The sequence below is a fragment of the Protopterus annectens genome, chromosome 17.part0 (assembly GCF_019279795.1).
Source record: "Protopterus annectens isolate FY-2018-M chromosome 17.part0, PAN1.0, whole genome shotgun sequence".
Classification (NCBI taxonomy): Eukaryota; Metazoa; Chordata; order Ceratodontiformes; family Protopteridae; genus Protopterus; species Protopterus annectens.
The window spans coordinates 148,114,359-148,130,916 of record NC_056751.1 but is presented as its reverse complement, the minus strand read 5'-3'; positions in this window follow the sequence as shown (position 1 = coordinate 148,130,916).

Here is a 16,558-nt window from a genome sequence, read left to right as displayed (position 1 = left end):
TTTTGTCCCAGTTGATAAACAATGTGACTTTGGAATGATCCGAGAAAAATCTAGTGTGTGTAACTGTCGTTGGATCCATGTTAATGAGTATGTCTGAGATTAGAAAGGAGTCTATTTTTTACAACATTTTGTGGCACTGCGAGTAGAATGTGAATTTCCCAGACTTATTCTCATTATTCCCATATTTAAAAGTGTCATAGAGTTTAAAGTCTTGTTTAAGTTCATTTAGAGCTATTGTGGCTTGTTTATTATGTGTTTTAATCAGGTTAGATTTGTCTTTTTCTGTGTTTTGATATGTGTTCCAGTCACCCCATATTATTAGGTAGTGATCTTTAAGTGGGTTTAGAATTGGGTAAAGTGACATAAAAAAGTGATGTTGGTTGCTACATGGTGTATATAGATTAAGCACCATTATGGGTTTTGATAATCCTGGGTTGGTAAATGTTATTTAACACCATCTTCCCTCATTGTCTGCCTTATTCTCAAGTATCTTGTCTTGGAATTGATTTTTAATTATTATGGCAACCCCAGTACTGTTTGTTTTATCCCCTGTTGCTATAATTTGTCTTATCCATTTTTTCCCCAGTTTCTGTCCATTGTTCTGTAGTTAAGTGTGTTTCTTGTATTAATATAAGATTGGCTTTGGTTTTCAGGGAAAGATGCAAAAATAGTTTTCTTTTTTCTTTATTTTGGAGTCCTTTAACATTCCATATCTCTATTTCCCACATATATTTGTTAAGTATGTTTGTTCTACATGACTCGTATGTTAGTTTGGTTTTATGGTCTTTGTATGTGATGTTGATATGTGTTTTTGGAAAGTATCTGACTATTCCCGTCCCTACCCTGTGCTTACCCACTGTACCCCTGGACCAGGAATAAAAGGGGGAATAAAGTGAGAAATTAACATATACTTTTAGTTTCCCTCTGATCTTTGGTTGTGTTTTCTCTTTGTGTGTAGGTTGAAAGCATGTTAGCTCCCTTGCGTTACTATATACACTATGGACTAAGCTTAACAAACTAGTTCCTTAAAAAACTGCTGTGAAATATCCCTAGTGTCTTCCTTAAAACTATTATACAATGATAGTATTATGGTTACAGTACAGAATTTATAGCTTTTTAGCATGCAACTTATTCCTTCTAATAATGCATTTTTAAACAACATATTAGTATTCAAATCCTCAGTTAGATATATCAAGATATACAACAATGTAGCATAGATATTAAGGCAGATTTGACTTGTTTACATTTTCCTTAGTCTTGTCTTACCTTCCCCTCTCTGTTAAACAGTTTTCTCCCCTACTTCGGTGCCTATACAGACTACTGTGCCAATCTATAGCAGATTCCAGGAAAAAAAAAACGTTATTCGCATCTATAATCAGACGTAGGAAAATGAGGGGAAGAGAGAGAAAAAATGTTTTCAGGCTTAGTCAGGTATATATTCTGCCAAAGCCTAAATATTTAGATTATGTTTATGTTTCCTGCAGTCAAATAGTTTATATTTGTGTGTTCTTGTATTTTCCTTTTCTAAAATGCATTTGCACTTTATTTAACTTTATTCAAGTCAAACATCATTATTTCTGTCATACATCCTTAAGATAGGGTAGTAGAACAAAACAGGATCTCGACCACCATGAAAAATGGAAAATCACATTTATTTAAATAACAGCAAAAGATGAGCGCTTTTGCATACCCAATGTACGCTTCTTCAGATCTAATTCATTCATTAGAACAATAGTACTTTTTATACACAAGACTTCTCTAATTAATTATTCAATCATTCTATAATTAAAACCAATCAATCTAATCATATCAATTAAAAAGAAAAGGTAGATAAAGTGGAATGTAGTATAGCACTGGCTAACACCATACAATAAACAACGTGCAATGCCTCAAGCCATAGAAGAAAAAATTCTAAAAATATTAACTAAACATCAAAAAATATATATATAACTTAAAAATCACATAACAATTATAACCTATCATCAAATATATATATATATATATATATATATATATATATATATATATATATATATATATATATATATATATATATAATAAATATATGTACATATAAAAACTAATTCATGAAGGTCAATTAATAAAATGTGAAAATAAACATAAAATGTCTAAACATATAAACACTCTAATGCTCTAATAAAAGCAACATATAAATCTTACAAATATATATAGTAGGTATAAAGAGCTGAAAACATAAATTAAAATATATGTATATGCATGTTTAGCTATATATTACTTATCAAAACTTGTGTATTATTACAATATAATATTGATAGCTGAAATAGAGACTAAAATTTTTTGTATAGAAAGCATATAGCATAAAATGTCAAAATCAATATAGATATAAATATAAATAAAAATAAAAAAACTGAAATACGTGATAATACTATGTATAAATAAGACATATCTTATTGAAATAGACATGAATGTAGTATATTCTAAAGCATTATAATGTGTAATAGATATACATATAGAACACGTCTAATTAGCTAGCTTAAAACATCAGGTTCAAAATATATAAGTAGGTTATTTCAGACTGCGATCTTTTAGTGAAGATCTAATGCTGACATATTGATTCAGCCCAGGTAAATGATGTGCTTTTAAATGTAATATCCATCTGAGTTCGATCTTTTCTAACTCATTAAATATATCACCCTTCCTAATACTTGGTATAACCAGCTGCAATATTCTAAACTTAAAAACATGTCCTGGATTGCTATTAACATGTTTTGATAGAGCATTCTTTTGATCATTTTTCTTTATATCATACATGTGATTATAAATTCTTTCCTTTAAAAGCCTTGTTGTCATTCCTGTATAAAAAGCCTGGCAATTTTGGCAATCCGCTAAATATATCAGGTTAGAACTGTTACAGCTGGCTATAAAGTTAGGTTCAAATTTAAAATCAAATGATGGATGTACATAAACTTGCTCAGTTGTAATGTGTAAGCACATATTACATGCATGACATGGGTATGTGCCCACTCTATTATTAAGACCTCTTATAGTGTCCACCTTTTCTGTCTTATTAGACTTTTCAACACATAATAATCTCTTAAGATTTTTACTATTAGTGTATACAAAGGCAGGTCTTTCTCCTACTAATTTCTTTATCTCAATGTCTGACAACAAAATATGCCAATTTCTATTTATAATGCTAGTAATAGATTTATTGTCACTAGTAAATCTAGTATTAAAACTAACGTCATGCTTTCTGAATATATAAGGACATTGTGTATTAATGGTCACTTCTCTAGTTTTATAAAACGTTTCTGATGGTATGAGGGACTCTTTTATAGAAGAAATCATCTTTGAATCATAGCCCCTCTCTATAAACATCCTCTCCAATAAATGACTTTGTGTTAGTAAATCTATAGGATCCTTACATAACTTACTAATTCTAATAAATTGACTTTTTACAATATTATAAAATACATGCCTAGGATGCATGCTTTTGAAGTGTAAAAGTGTGTTCTTCCAACATGATTTCCTATAAATCGACGTATGTAAAAAACCATGTTCATCCTTCCTTATAGTAACATCAAGGAAATCTATCTTATTATAGGAATATTCTACTGTAAACCTGAGAAAAGATGTAGTCGATTCCAAATATTCTATAAAGGACCTAAGTTTATTAATAGTATCTTTCCAGAATATAAGAACATCATCTACAAAACGCTTATATAATAATATTTTCCGATAATTTTCATTACTAAAGAGATGAAAACATTCCCAATAATAAACTACTAAGTTTGCGTATGTATTGGCACAGGGAGTGCCCATGGCTACTCCCCATTGCTGCAAAAATAGATCGTTATCATACATAAAAACATTATTAGATAATATTGACTCTAACAAAGCACTAAGTAGAATCTGATCATTACTATTAAACTTATTACTTTTATTAATAAGACTTCTAATAGCATCTGTACCATAGCTGTTAGGGATAGAAGTAAAAAGATTTTTAACATCTATACTTACTAAAAGACAATCGAGAGGAAGACCTTTATCAAAATTATTCAGGTCTTCTAACAGCTGATAAGTGTCTTTTAATATGGAAGGAATTTCTGTAACTAAAGGTCTTAATTTTTTCTCAATATAAACAGAAATAGTTTCTGTAACCCATCCATTCCCCACAACAATAGGACGTAATGGAGGTGGTAGTATTTTCTTATGTACTTTAGGTAGGCCCTTTATATATGGAATTCTTGGTTGTTCTATCAGAAAATATGAATATAATTCATGATTTATTTGCCTACATATTAAGAAATCATGAAGTTCCTGATGAACCTCATAAATCAATCTATCTAAATCAGTTTGTTCTATTTTCCTATATGTGTCCACATCATTCAACATAGTTCGCATGCTGTTATCATATACCTTAAAATCTAATAAAACAATACCCCCTCCCTTATCAGCTGGTTTTACAATCACATCATTGTCATGCTGTAATGAATATATCACATTCCATTCAATATTTGAAACATTAGTATACAATTGCTTAGTTCTTTGATTAGTAAAATATGAATAGAAGTCATTTTCACAAGCTTTTAAGAAGCACTCCACGACTGGTGGTAACGTCGGTGTAAAAGTACTTTTTCTTTTAAAGCTATGGCATACTATATTGGTAGCTTCAGAAGGTTTATTTTTGTTAAAAAATTGCTTCAACGCAATGGAGCGTGTAAAAAGTCGCAAATGAGTCAAAATCTCACTGATGTTACTGACCTGTGCAGGTATGAAGGAGAGCCCTTTATTAAGTAGGGCATGCTCGGTCTCTGTAAGAATATGGCTAGATAAATTAAATATCAAACTACTCAATCCCTCATTCGGTTCTTGTGTGATGGCTGTTCACCCGAAAACTTCCTTTTGGTTCTCCCTCGACTGTTCGATCTGCTTTGAGATGTCCTTCGGAACTTGACTGGTAACGGTAAAAAACCTTCTAAATTTCCTTGTTTCACTTTAGGTTTTGCTCCCAACGTACCTTGATTCTGTCGTTCTAGTGCTTGCTGATTGGGAGGGGGAGTGTCCATGATATCATGTGCCATAGAATGTACTGTTTCTGCTCATGACGTCGACACATTATCTGTAGAATTTAGGTCTCTTAAAAGGGGGATGATTTGCTGAGTATCAGAGACCCTCAACTCATTTAAACTAGAGGAATGTTGTTCTTGTAGATTGTCAATGTTGATATGATTAATTCTAGTATCTCGATGTCTGGGCCAAACAAATACTTGACCGTTATGAAAATCAATATGGTCTCTTTGTAGTTTATGTGATTTCACAAGTTGAAGTTTATCATCATAGGCAGACACTTGGCTATATAGGTTGTCAAGTCTATGAGAGAATATTTCCCCTTTAAATTTAGTTGAAATCTCTTTAAACAAAGTATTGGCTTTAGAGATCAAGTCCTTTTCATTTGGTGAAAAATATTCAATGAGTAATTTTATGTAGTTAAACCCAAGATCTAGGTTTAACTGTTGCCATCTTTTTAAAAGCTCTGGATGATTTTCGCCGTAAGACGGCATACATAGTACTCTCATCCCTCTAGGTATGACTTTAAAATGTAAGCAGGCTTCAAGGTGTCGCCTTTGCCAAGTAAGCCTGAACAATCTATATAATATGTTTTCCAGTTCTTTATAAAGAGCATTAAATTCAATTTGTGTGCTTGTATTACCTTTATCCAAAGATGTAGTTAATATTGAAAGTTCAATGTTAAGTAAGGGATTGTCCCTCATTTCAGTTAAAGCATTCCATTTCCTGATCGGAACATGTTTGTCAGGAACATAATCCAACTCTACTGTAGAAGTGTCCATCGTGTGGAGGCAGCAAAGCGTAGAGTAAAGAGTAAGATGCAAAACACAACCTCAGCTGGCTCCTAAAGGTCTTCTCCATAAAATGAAATCCAATATAGTAGAACAAAACAGGATCTCGGCCACCATGAAAAATGGAAAATCACATTTATTTAAATAACAGCAAAAGATGAGCATTTTCGCGTACCCAATGTACGCTTCTTCAGATCTAATTAATTCATTAGAACAATAGTCCTTTTATACACAAGACTTCTCTAATTAATTATTCAATCATTCTATAATTAAAACCAATCAATCTAATCATATCAATTAAAAAGAAAAGGTAGATAAAGTGGAATGCAGTATAGCACTGGCTAATACCATACAATAAACAACGTGCAATGTCTCAAGCCATAGAAGAAAAAATTCTAAAAATATTAACTAAACATCAAAAAATATATATATATAACTTAAAAATCACATAACAATTATAACCTATCATCAAATATATATATATATATATATATGTATATATATATATATATATATATATATATATATATATATATATATATAATAAATATATGTACATATAAAAACTATCTAATTCATGAAGGTCAATTAATAAAATGTGAAAATAAAAACATATAAACACTCTAATGCTCTAATAAAAGCAACATATAAATCTTGCAAATATATATAGTAGGTATAAAGAGCTGAAAACATAAATTAAAATATATGTATATGCGTGTTTAGCCTTATATTACTTATCAAAACTTGTGTATTATTGCAATATAATATAGATAGCTGAAATAGAGACTAAAATATTTAGTGACTGCGCTTTATTTAACTTTATTCATGTCAAACATCATTATTTCTGTCATACATCCTTAAGATAGGCTGGTTCTGACAGTCTCTCATGTAGTAATAAAGTTTGTATTGTTTATGATAAGTCTTAATAAGAGATTCACAGTCTTATTGGTTGTTTTGGTAAAATCATACCTTATTCTTCAGATTCTTGCTTTGCATGTTTCTGGTCATCTTTCAGTCTTGTTTACCTTATCAGCTTGTTTAGGTCAGTTTATGGGTGTCTATGGCAAGATTAACTTCTTAAGCTTGCTTCATCTTCATTCCAGGTCATTTTTAGTTTGTAGTGGAGCTCTTGAGGTCGAAGGGGGAATGATCATGCATACCAGAGTCCTAGGAGATGGTTCCTTCCTATAAATCATGCATTGAAAACGGCAGTTGAATTTTGGTTCCTACCCATTTTTCTTTTCCCTTTCCTGTGCTCTTCTTGCTTCCATTCATTGACTTAAGGGCCTGGGCAGTAAGGGAAACTCTCAGGGTTGAACCCATCCAAAATGATCATGATTTAGTCCGTTTTTCACTCGAGGGACTCCTGCAACTTTTTTGTTGTTTTATTTCATTTCTGGAGGTGGAATCTGCTTGAAAACAGATAGGAGTGTCTCTTTTGTCTCTTTGGGGTTAGCGACCACGTATTTAACCTCTTTAACATTGAAAATTAGTTGGTTTGGATATTTCATCTGGAATTTGATTTTCTTTTCTATCAGAAACCTGCAATATGAAGACAGGAGTTGCCTTGCTTGACTTATCTGGATGGGAAGGTCCTGAGCAAAGGAAATGTTATTATTATTCCAGGTGAGTGTACCTTTCTTCTTGGCTTCAAATAGAATTTTATTACATCTTGGTAGTTTAATATTTTAATATAAACAGGTCTTGATCTCAGTGATGATTGTGTTCCTCAAAGAGTTCTGTGGGCCCTCTCTATTATCCCTTGCTGAGTTTCTTCAGGGTCATCCAGCAGGGATTTTATTATGAGTTTGATAGTTGGTATTAGATTATTATGTGACACAGTTTCAGGGATTCTTCTGATGATGATGTTGTTTTTTCATGACTTTGCCTCAAGGTCTGTTATTTTTGTTTATAGACTTTGCAGATCTTTGTCATGGGAATCGGGCAATTTAGTCCATTTTTTACTTCATTTTCTAGTATTTTTGCCTCAGATTTTTCCATTCTAGTTAGTATTTGGTTAAATGAATCACCAAATGTTTGAAATTGTAAAGACAGTTCCTGTGTTGCTTGCTGAATAGGTAATAAAGCAGTTTTAATGGCTTCCAGGTTAGCTGGCTGGTCTGCCTTGGTTTTGCCTGTAGATTTAGCATCGTCTGATTGCTTATTTGTCCTTAGTCTTTTTGGAGTTGTATCTTTATGTGGCAAGACTAGTACCAAGAATTTGGTTTTAGTTGTTACAGTGTCCATATTATTTTCTTCTTTTGACATCCTGCTGCTTGGTATTTTTTCAGACTTTGTATATGATCGCAGGGCCTCAGTACCGCACTGCTTCACTTGTAAGATCTTCGATAATCTTGTTGTTTTTAAAATAAATCTGCTGCTATTTTTTTCTTCCTTTGATTGCTGTTTGTTATCTGGAATAGGTGTTCAGTCTTATTTCTGCATTTTTTTATTCTGTGATGCCTTCTGGGTTTATTTTAATCCAGGGTATTTCAGAGAACTATGTGTTAGCAGTGCTCACTGAACAGCGGCCATCTTGAACTCGGTGATAACTGTTTTTATATAAATACAAAACAAAAAATTATTTCTGGGGCTATAGAGTCCTCTAATATCCAAGTAGTACTACTCAGTCTCCCAGGAGTGTGGGCAGAGAGTATGGAGTGTAGGTTTTAGGAATATAGGTCGAGATGGACAACACACATGGAATGTTATGATAAGTACATAATGTCTTTATGTGATGTTGTTAATCTTGCCTTTATTCTCACTGATGGGACCGTGTCCCAAGCTAACTGATTTTTGGGTGGTTAATGGGAGAATATTCATCAGAACCAAAGAACCAAAAGAGGCTCTACTTCTATAGGCCAAATCCACTTTGTAATGAGAAATAAAAGTATGAGGTTTTGCCCATATTGCTGCAGCACAGATATTATCCAACGGTAACCTAGCTTGAAAGACTGCAGATGTGGCTACCAACCTAGTGGAATGAGCTTTAACAGAGTTAGAAAGAGCTTTGTTCTTAGAATTGTAAATGAAGGATATACATTGTGAAAACCACTCGGATAAGGTAACTTTGGACACTGGTTGGCCTTTTCTAAAATCAGAACAAGAAATAAAGAGCTGATCTGACTTTCTGATTTCTGAAGTTCTATGCAAGTAGAAGTGTAATTGTCTATGAACGTCCAGAAGATACAGTGAATATTCCCCTGTATTTTGGAAGTTTGGGAAGAAAACTGGCAGTTTAGTAGATTGATTGAGTTTACTTTCCTACACAACCTTAGGTAGAAATGAGGGGTTAGTGCATATGAAATACTAGGTATGGAGGCTTAGCAGATAAAGCTTGCAATTCTGAAACTCTTCTAGCTGAAGTAATAGCCACTAAGAGTAGTGTTTTCCAGGAGCGATACTTCAAATCACAGGTAGCAGATGGTTCAAAGGGAGGATAGATAATGTTTGACAAAATGAAATTCAGATCCCAGGGTGGTGATGGGCTTTTGTATGGAGGTCTTGTCACTGAAGTTCCTTTTAGGAATGTCTTACAAAGTCTGTGTGACATGACTGCAGAACCAGTTTCTCCTATATGGAAATTTGAAATTACTGCCAGCTAAACTCTAATAGTCCTTGCAGCAGCACCTTCATTGAAAAGTTCTGCCAAAATTCTAGAATAAAATGTATGGGCACAGTAATGAGGTCTATCTGGTTATTGCTGGCCCATACAACAAATCTTTTCCATTTACCTCTGTGCAGTTTTCCTGTAGATGATTTATGGGAAGATAAAAAAATATGTTTAACTGGAGAGGAAAGGAGAGGAAACCTGGTGATCAGGGGAATTGGAGAAGCCAAGCTCTTAGCTTGAGATTGTTCAGATTGGGATGAACCATTCCTGACAGGTGAATCAGAAGGTCCAGAGCAGGGTCCAAAATCCATGGTTCATCCCATCATCTCATACATGAGGCTGAAGAAAGGCAACCAGATTTGGCGAGGCCAATAGGGGGCAATTAGGATTCTTGTCATCTCAAACAAACTTGCTTTCTGCAAAAATTTGGTAAATAGAGGGATTGGAGGAAAAGCATAAAGAAGTTTTGGAGGCCAATCATGAACAAGTGCATCACTTAGTGACTCACCCGCAGGAGGGATCAGGTCAAAGTAGTTGCCACATTTGGCATTAGTGGGCAATGCAAAGAAATTGCAGCAGATCTCTTCCATAACTTTCTAACTGAGGGACCACTCGTGTGGCCATAAAATGGCTCTGCTCAATTTGACTGCAATTACTCTGGATTTCCCTGGGATGTGCATTACTATCAGAAAGTGGTTAGATGCTGTTGCCAATTGACAGACCCTCAGGGTTTCTCAACAAAGGGGGTAAGATCTGGCCTCCCCTGTTTCTTTATGTACCAGACCACAGATATGCTGTTCGACTGGATTGCTATCATTCCCAGAGGGAGGGATTCTTGAAATGCTTGCAATGCCAAAAGCACTGCCCTCATCTCCAAGATGTTTACATGCAAATGAGTGTCTTGTTGTTGCCAGATGCCTTGAACTGTTTATTCTAGATAATGACCCCCTCACCCTATCTGGGAAGTGTCTGTGGTCACTGTGGCTTGGGGTTGAAGGGGAATGAAGTGATAGCCTTGAGATACTAATTGAGAGTAAATTCACTATTGGAGATCCTTTTTGCAGGAATTGGTTATCATGATTTTGTGTGACATTGGAAGTTCCATAATTGACCATTGTGTGGAAAGTAACCATTGAAGTATTCTCATATGGAGATGAGCTAGGGGAATGAGAACAATTGAAGCAGCCATTTTTTCCCAGAACCTGGAGAACTAGTTTTGCAGAAGCTCATTTAAGAGACTTACATAATGACGGATCACCTACTCTGTCTTGTGGAAGTTTTGCCATCTCAGCTGAGCTGCCACTACTGCCATGCATTTGGTAAACACTCCAGGGGCTATAGTGAGACCAAAGGCAGACCTCAACACTGGAAGTGACTGGCTCCTGTCTGGAAGCACAAGTACCTTCTGGATTGTCCTTCCATTCGTATGAGGTAGTAGTCATCCTGAAGGTCTTTAGAGCACATCCAATTGTCTTTTTCCAGAAAATGAAGTATTCATTGCAGTGTCACCATCTGGAACTTGGTCTTTTTCACAGATTTGTTCAGATTGCTGAGATCCAAGATGGGTTTCCAGCCCCCTGTTTCTTTGGAACTAAAAAGAATCCTGAGTAAGTTCCTGAGTAAGTTCTGGATCCTCTCTGGTTTCTGGGGACTTCTTGCATGACACTTTTTCTTAGCAATTTTTGAATTTCTAATGTTGCTTGTTCCTTCTGACTGAGTGGAATGTCTGGAATTGACTTGGAAAGGGAATTATATATCCCCTGTATGTTATGTCCTGCACCCATTTGTCATTTGTTATCTTTTGCCTGATTTCATGGTGCAGAGACAATCCCCCCAACTGCCTCCAGAGGAGAGTAATCAGGCACTCCTTCAGGAGTGCTGGAAGGGTCTACCAAAGAAAGAGTCTCTGAAGCCTTGGTTCTGTGGGCCTCCCATAAGGGTGGCATCGTCTATTATTGTTTCCCCCTCTGTCTCTAGGGGAACTTTCACCCTGTGTATCCTGGAAAGACCGTTGTGGCTTTCTGAACCACATTTTTCCACTACCTCTCTTACCTTTGGGAAAGGGTCTGGTAGGTGTGGAAAAATTCATTCCAATGGCAGGCAAGGTCTTGCCCTCCTGGTCACACCTGATAAGCCTCTCTTTAACTTTAGGCCCAAAAAGAGAAGAGCCATCAAAAGAGGTATTAATGAAGGAAGACTTGAAGGCCTCTGCGAAATCGCAAAGGTGCATCCAGGCCTGCCTCCTGAGAGAGATGCCTGAACTTACCATCCTACTCATTCCATCTGCTGTGTAAAATATGAGCCCCATGGAAGAGTTTAGGACTGAATTAAGGGTGGCAAGTTGCCCGTTGACTTTATCTGCCACCGCTTCAGTTACAGCTCCTTGGAGGGAGTCTGAAAGTTCTTTCAACAGGTCCCTCTGTAACCTGGTAAAGTGGGTAAGATAGTTCAGAGACCTTAAGGTAAAGGATGCTGATGAAAAGACTCACTTCCCATACCTATCCATGGTCCTGAAATCCTTATTCAGAGTATGGATAGAGGAACTGGTCTCAGATAGTTCCTTTTTAGTGACTGTCGCCACAACCATGGCATCAACTGCTACACTTTTTGTTAAGAATGGCTTGCCCTTTGGAGTAGTAATGTACTTATTTGGCCTCCTAAGAGTAGGTTATATGGAATCTGGGGTCTCCCAGGCCTTCTGATGGATTAATTTAATAAGGTCATTGGAAAGAGGGGTCACCCAAGAGGTTTAAGGGTGAGACCTGAAAGCCTTCAGGTATATCGACTCCTCAGCTGAAGGGGATGTAAACTGCCAGTCACCACTCTGCTTTAAAATTTCCAGGATGTCTCCAAAGGAGACATCTTCAGGAAGTGACTATGGGACCCTTCTGCCTCATTGAGGTCAGTATCGGATGTGATAGACTCCTCTGTGGGATAGTCTGGGGAGGTTTCAAAAGAGGGGGGAGTCCTCTGTTGGACATCCTGAGGCATGGGGTCTCTATGAACCTGTGGAGAGGGTATGTGAGAAGACAAAGACACTTCTGCAGAACTGGGAGGAAGATCCAAGAGGGATTGTGTCTTAGACTGGGATGAAGTCAAAACCCTCCTCATGACTTCAAAGGCAGTCTGTCCCTGCTCCAAGGAACACCCCAGATCTGACAAAGGGGTTGTCAGGGCCGAAGGAATCTCCAGAACAGAAAACAGAAGCTTTGAAGCAGAGGTAGGAGCTGAACTCACCAGTGCTAAAGCCCCCAGAGGCAGGGTTAGATATGGAGAGACCTGAACTGGCTCCATGGACCGGATCAGAGAGTGTTGGTTCCTAGATCTCTCCTGCTCTGACTGGGTGGAAATGCTTGGGGCAGAAATCAGATCTGAGAACCTATGGGTCCCAGATCTGATAAAGACACAAGCTGGATGTCAGAATCTTCTGGCTCTGAAACCAAAGGGATGGATCAGAGGAGGAGCAGGCACCAAGGGGGAGGACAGTGTCTGAGGCAATTCCTTTGGGTTCAGATCCAATAACAGTTTGGCCAAAGCCAGTATCTTTAGCAGCCTCTGCACTATCCTGTCCACATCTTCACTGGACAAACTCCTGATGGAACGAGTAAAAAGAGTAGAAAATCTTGACTTCATCAAAAATGGTGATGGGAGCTGAGAGGGGATCAGTTCCAAAGTAGGTGAATGGCTCCAATATCTGAATTCTGTGTGTGCCAAAGAATTCAGAGCTGAGGGTTCCAACTGCTCTGATGAAGTCTTGGATCCAGTCTTGGAAAGGTGAATGGCTCAGATATCTGAATTCTGTGTGTGCCCAAGAATTCAGAGCTGAGGGTAACAACTGCTCTGATGAAGTCTTGGATCCAGTCTTGGAAAGGTGAATGGCTCCGATATCTGAATTCTGTGTGTGCCAAAGACTTCGGAACTGAGGGTTCCAACTGCTCTGATGAAGTCTTGCATGCTTGATGAAGTCTCACCTTTCAAGCTAGCCTATCACAAATGTAAATATTGTAAATAAATTGTACTATGTATCCACAATCTTATGCCTGTTTCTCTTGCATGAAATAAATTGTAAAGGCTTTTCTTTTCCACAAATGTACCTGTAGCTAATGTATGTAAAGCAAACATTTTTGTAATTAAACTATGTAATGTGGAGATTATCTCCCGGTCCTCCACTGAAAATGGGCTCCTTGAGTCCAGTGGACCTCCCCGGTCATCAAACTAGAAATAAATAAATAAAATCCAGCATTGACTGTCTGCTCCAAGGGTTCTGTTGGAGCCAATAGTCTTGGGACTTTCTGCTTCAGCTTTGAGGAGGATTTCAGCACTGAAGAAGTACATTTTTGATATTTGTCTGACTTGTCAGATTTGGTAATGGACTCCGGTGATATAGCCTCAGAGAAGGACGTTTTCAGTAGACCCTTCAAAATAAGGTTATTTTTGCATTCCATAAGAGCCCTCTTGTTGAATTCATGGCATATGGAGCACAACTCTTACAGGTGAAGAGGACCCAAGCAATACGCACACAAAGTGTGTGAATCACTAAGGGGCATCTTCTTTCCACACTGCTCAGTTTTTGAAATCAAGAAGTTTCCCTTCCTGTTTTTGTGACATTTTATACCACTATGAAAAAAGGAAATTAAACAAGAAAAACACACTCACACAAGGATACAAGCACACCAGAAAGTCCTTTATTTTAAATGGACACAGAAGAAAGCTAGTAATAGTATTGAAAGTGAAAACACTTAGCACCGAGCTTGCTTCTGAACCTCCTTTGCAGAGTGGCAAATGAGATCTGAGGAAGTTAGTAAGCTGCAATATGCGTAGGGAAAAATGCTCACGAGCTTTGCTGAAGGCCTTGAGCTTTTGAAATGGCTGAGGTGGATCTGATGAATTGGATCCGACCCATCAGTGAGAATAAAGGCGAGATTGACAACATCACATCATTAATTACTTGGAAAGAAGAAGAAAGAAAAAAAAAGATAGTTCCCATGTATTCCCAGATGGAAATGTTCTTAGTATTCCATAATGTACCAGCTATTGAGATCGTCTCCTCCACAAGCATTAAACCGACCAGTCATCCAGGTAAATCCCCAATAACTGGGGGTCAGAATCAACCTTGTACCTTATACCTATGAGGTAATAATCTTAACCATCATGTTACCATAATGACAGTCAGCACCACTAGTAAACACAACATAAAATACCTGCTGTACCCAGCAGTACTACTCACCTCCCTATGTTTCTATTTTATTTTACATTTTTTTTAATAATCTTATTATTATTTCCTATGGTAGCATTACAAAATTAAGAATCAAACTCTGTACCTTGAGCCTATAAGGTGAATGCCATAGCCATTACACTAACCTCTTACTCCAACAGAGCTCCTAGACAAGCACTAAACTAGCTGCTTCTATGAGCCACTGTAATATTTACCAAAAAACAAAACAAAAAAAAACTACCAAAGTCCTAACACACTACCCTAACTAAACAGCTAACTCTGTACACTGCATTGTAAGGCTGCATTGCATCACAAAGCAGTTCAATCTGTACTCATTATGTTTCATATATATATATATATATATATATATATATATATTCTTCGCCATAACCAATATGCTAATCCCCCATCCACTCATGATTGCTCAACAAAATGAGAAATACAGGAGGCAGAGGGGAACAGCAGCTATAAAAAAAAAATAAACCCACCGTCTGCCCTCCCTTTCAACCATTAACCACACTGTGTGCATGCACGGCTAACAGGCATTACTCGCAGGCATCTCCCAGCCTGTAAACATGCAACCTACAATACAGGAACAATCCCAACACCACTGAACATTTTGTGGTTCACCACCACAACCAATGCAGCTAACAAGACATTCTTCTCTTTCCTTTCTTTCTTCATGGTGCCAAAACCAGTAGGACAACCACTACCCCCAAACTGATATGGATGACATAAGAGGGGCCTGCACACAGTGACAAGGCAGGGGAACAACTGCCAATAAAAAAACAACCAACAAATAAAATGGTGCCTGCAATCACTAAAGAAAAGAAGTAGTTGTACAAACCGTGTTGTCCAATATGACCTGCTTACCATTCTGTTCCTCCCTTACAGCACAAAACCAAACAGAACTACAATGAACTAGCTAACACAAAACCAACAACCAAAAAAACACTTATGATCATTAAACAAAAGAAGTGGCTGTACAAACAGTGCAGCTTATTAATACTTCCTACTCTAATATACCAAGAGAAGTGGGAGATAACAGTTACACTGAAAATGAAGGACTGAGAAGCTTTCCTAGCACAAGCATGAGTTCTCACTTTGACACACTCCCACTAACTATAAATTAATAAGTAAAGAAAACTGTACAGCCATCCCTCACTAACAGAGAGCTGATGATTAAATAGCTCTTTGACTGGAGATTTTAGAAATACAAGTTATATAGAATAAGTTAGAATGCCAGTGAGAAAATAAGACAAAAAATATATTTAAATAACAAACTGCTCATAACAAAGATATATACTACATATGCCTGCATATGGCAGCAATGTGAATATACAGGATCTCATATAATCTGCACAGAAAATCATATAAAATATTTGAAAATACCCTGAAAGCTAAAATTTGAAGCTTAGTCATGTGAAGTTTGAAGCTTTTTGCATATTGTATGTTATTAGATTCACCAAGACTACCTGAAATAACTAATTTAATAAGTCAGAGCTGAAATTTGAGCATTATATTGATGAATAAGTAGATCCATTTCAATAGAAAGTAAGTAGATTTTTCAATACATTTGAACACAGGAAGGGTGATTGGGGTTTGAATTAAGCACATTGTAACTCTTGAATACAATATAGACTGCAAATGTGTTTTTTTTGACTCCATAGAAATAGAAAGACATTCTATTCAACCTCAGAAATGTACATAATTTTATGAATTAATACGCTAGAAGATTTTTAAATATTTTGATATTCATCATATTAAGAGTATTACACAATCTTAATATAGACACTTGTACATTTAAAATTAATTCAGAGCATTTGTTAGATCTATAAAATATGTATATATATTTCAGCATGATAAATATATTTGTGCATTGATTTT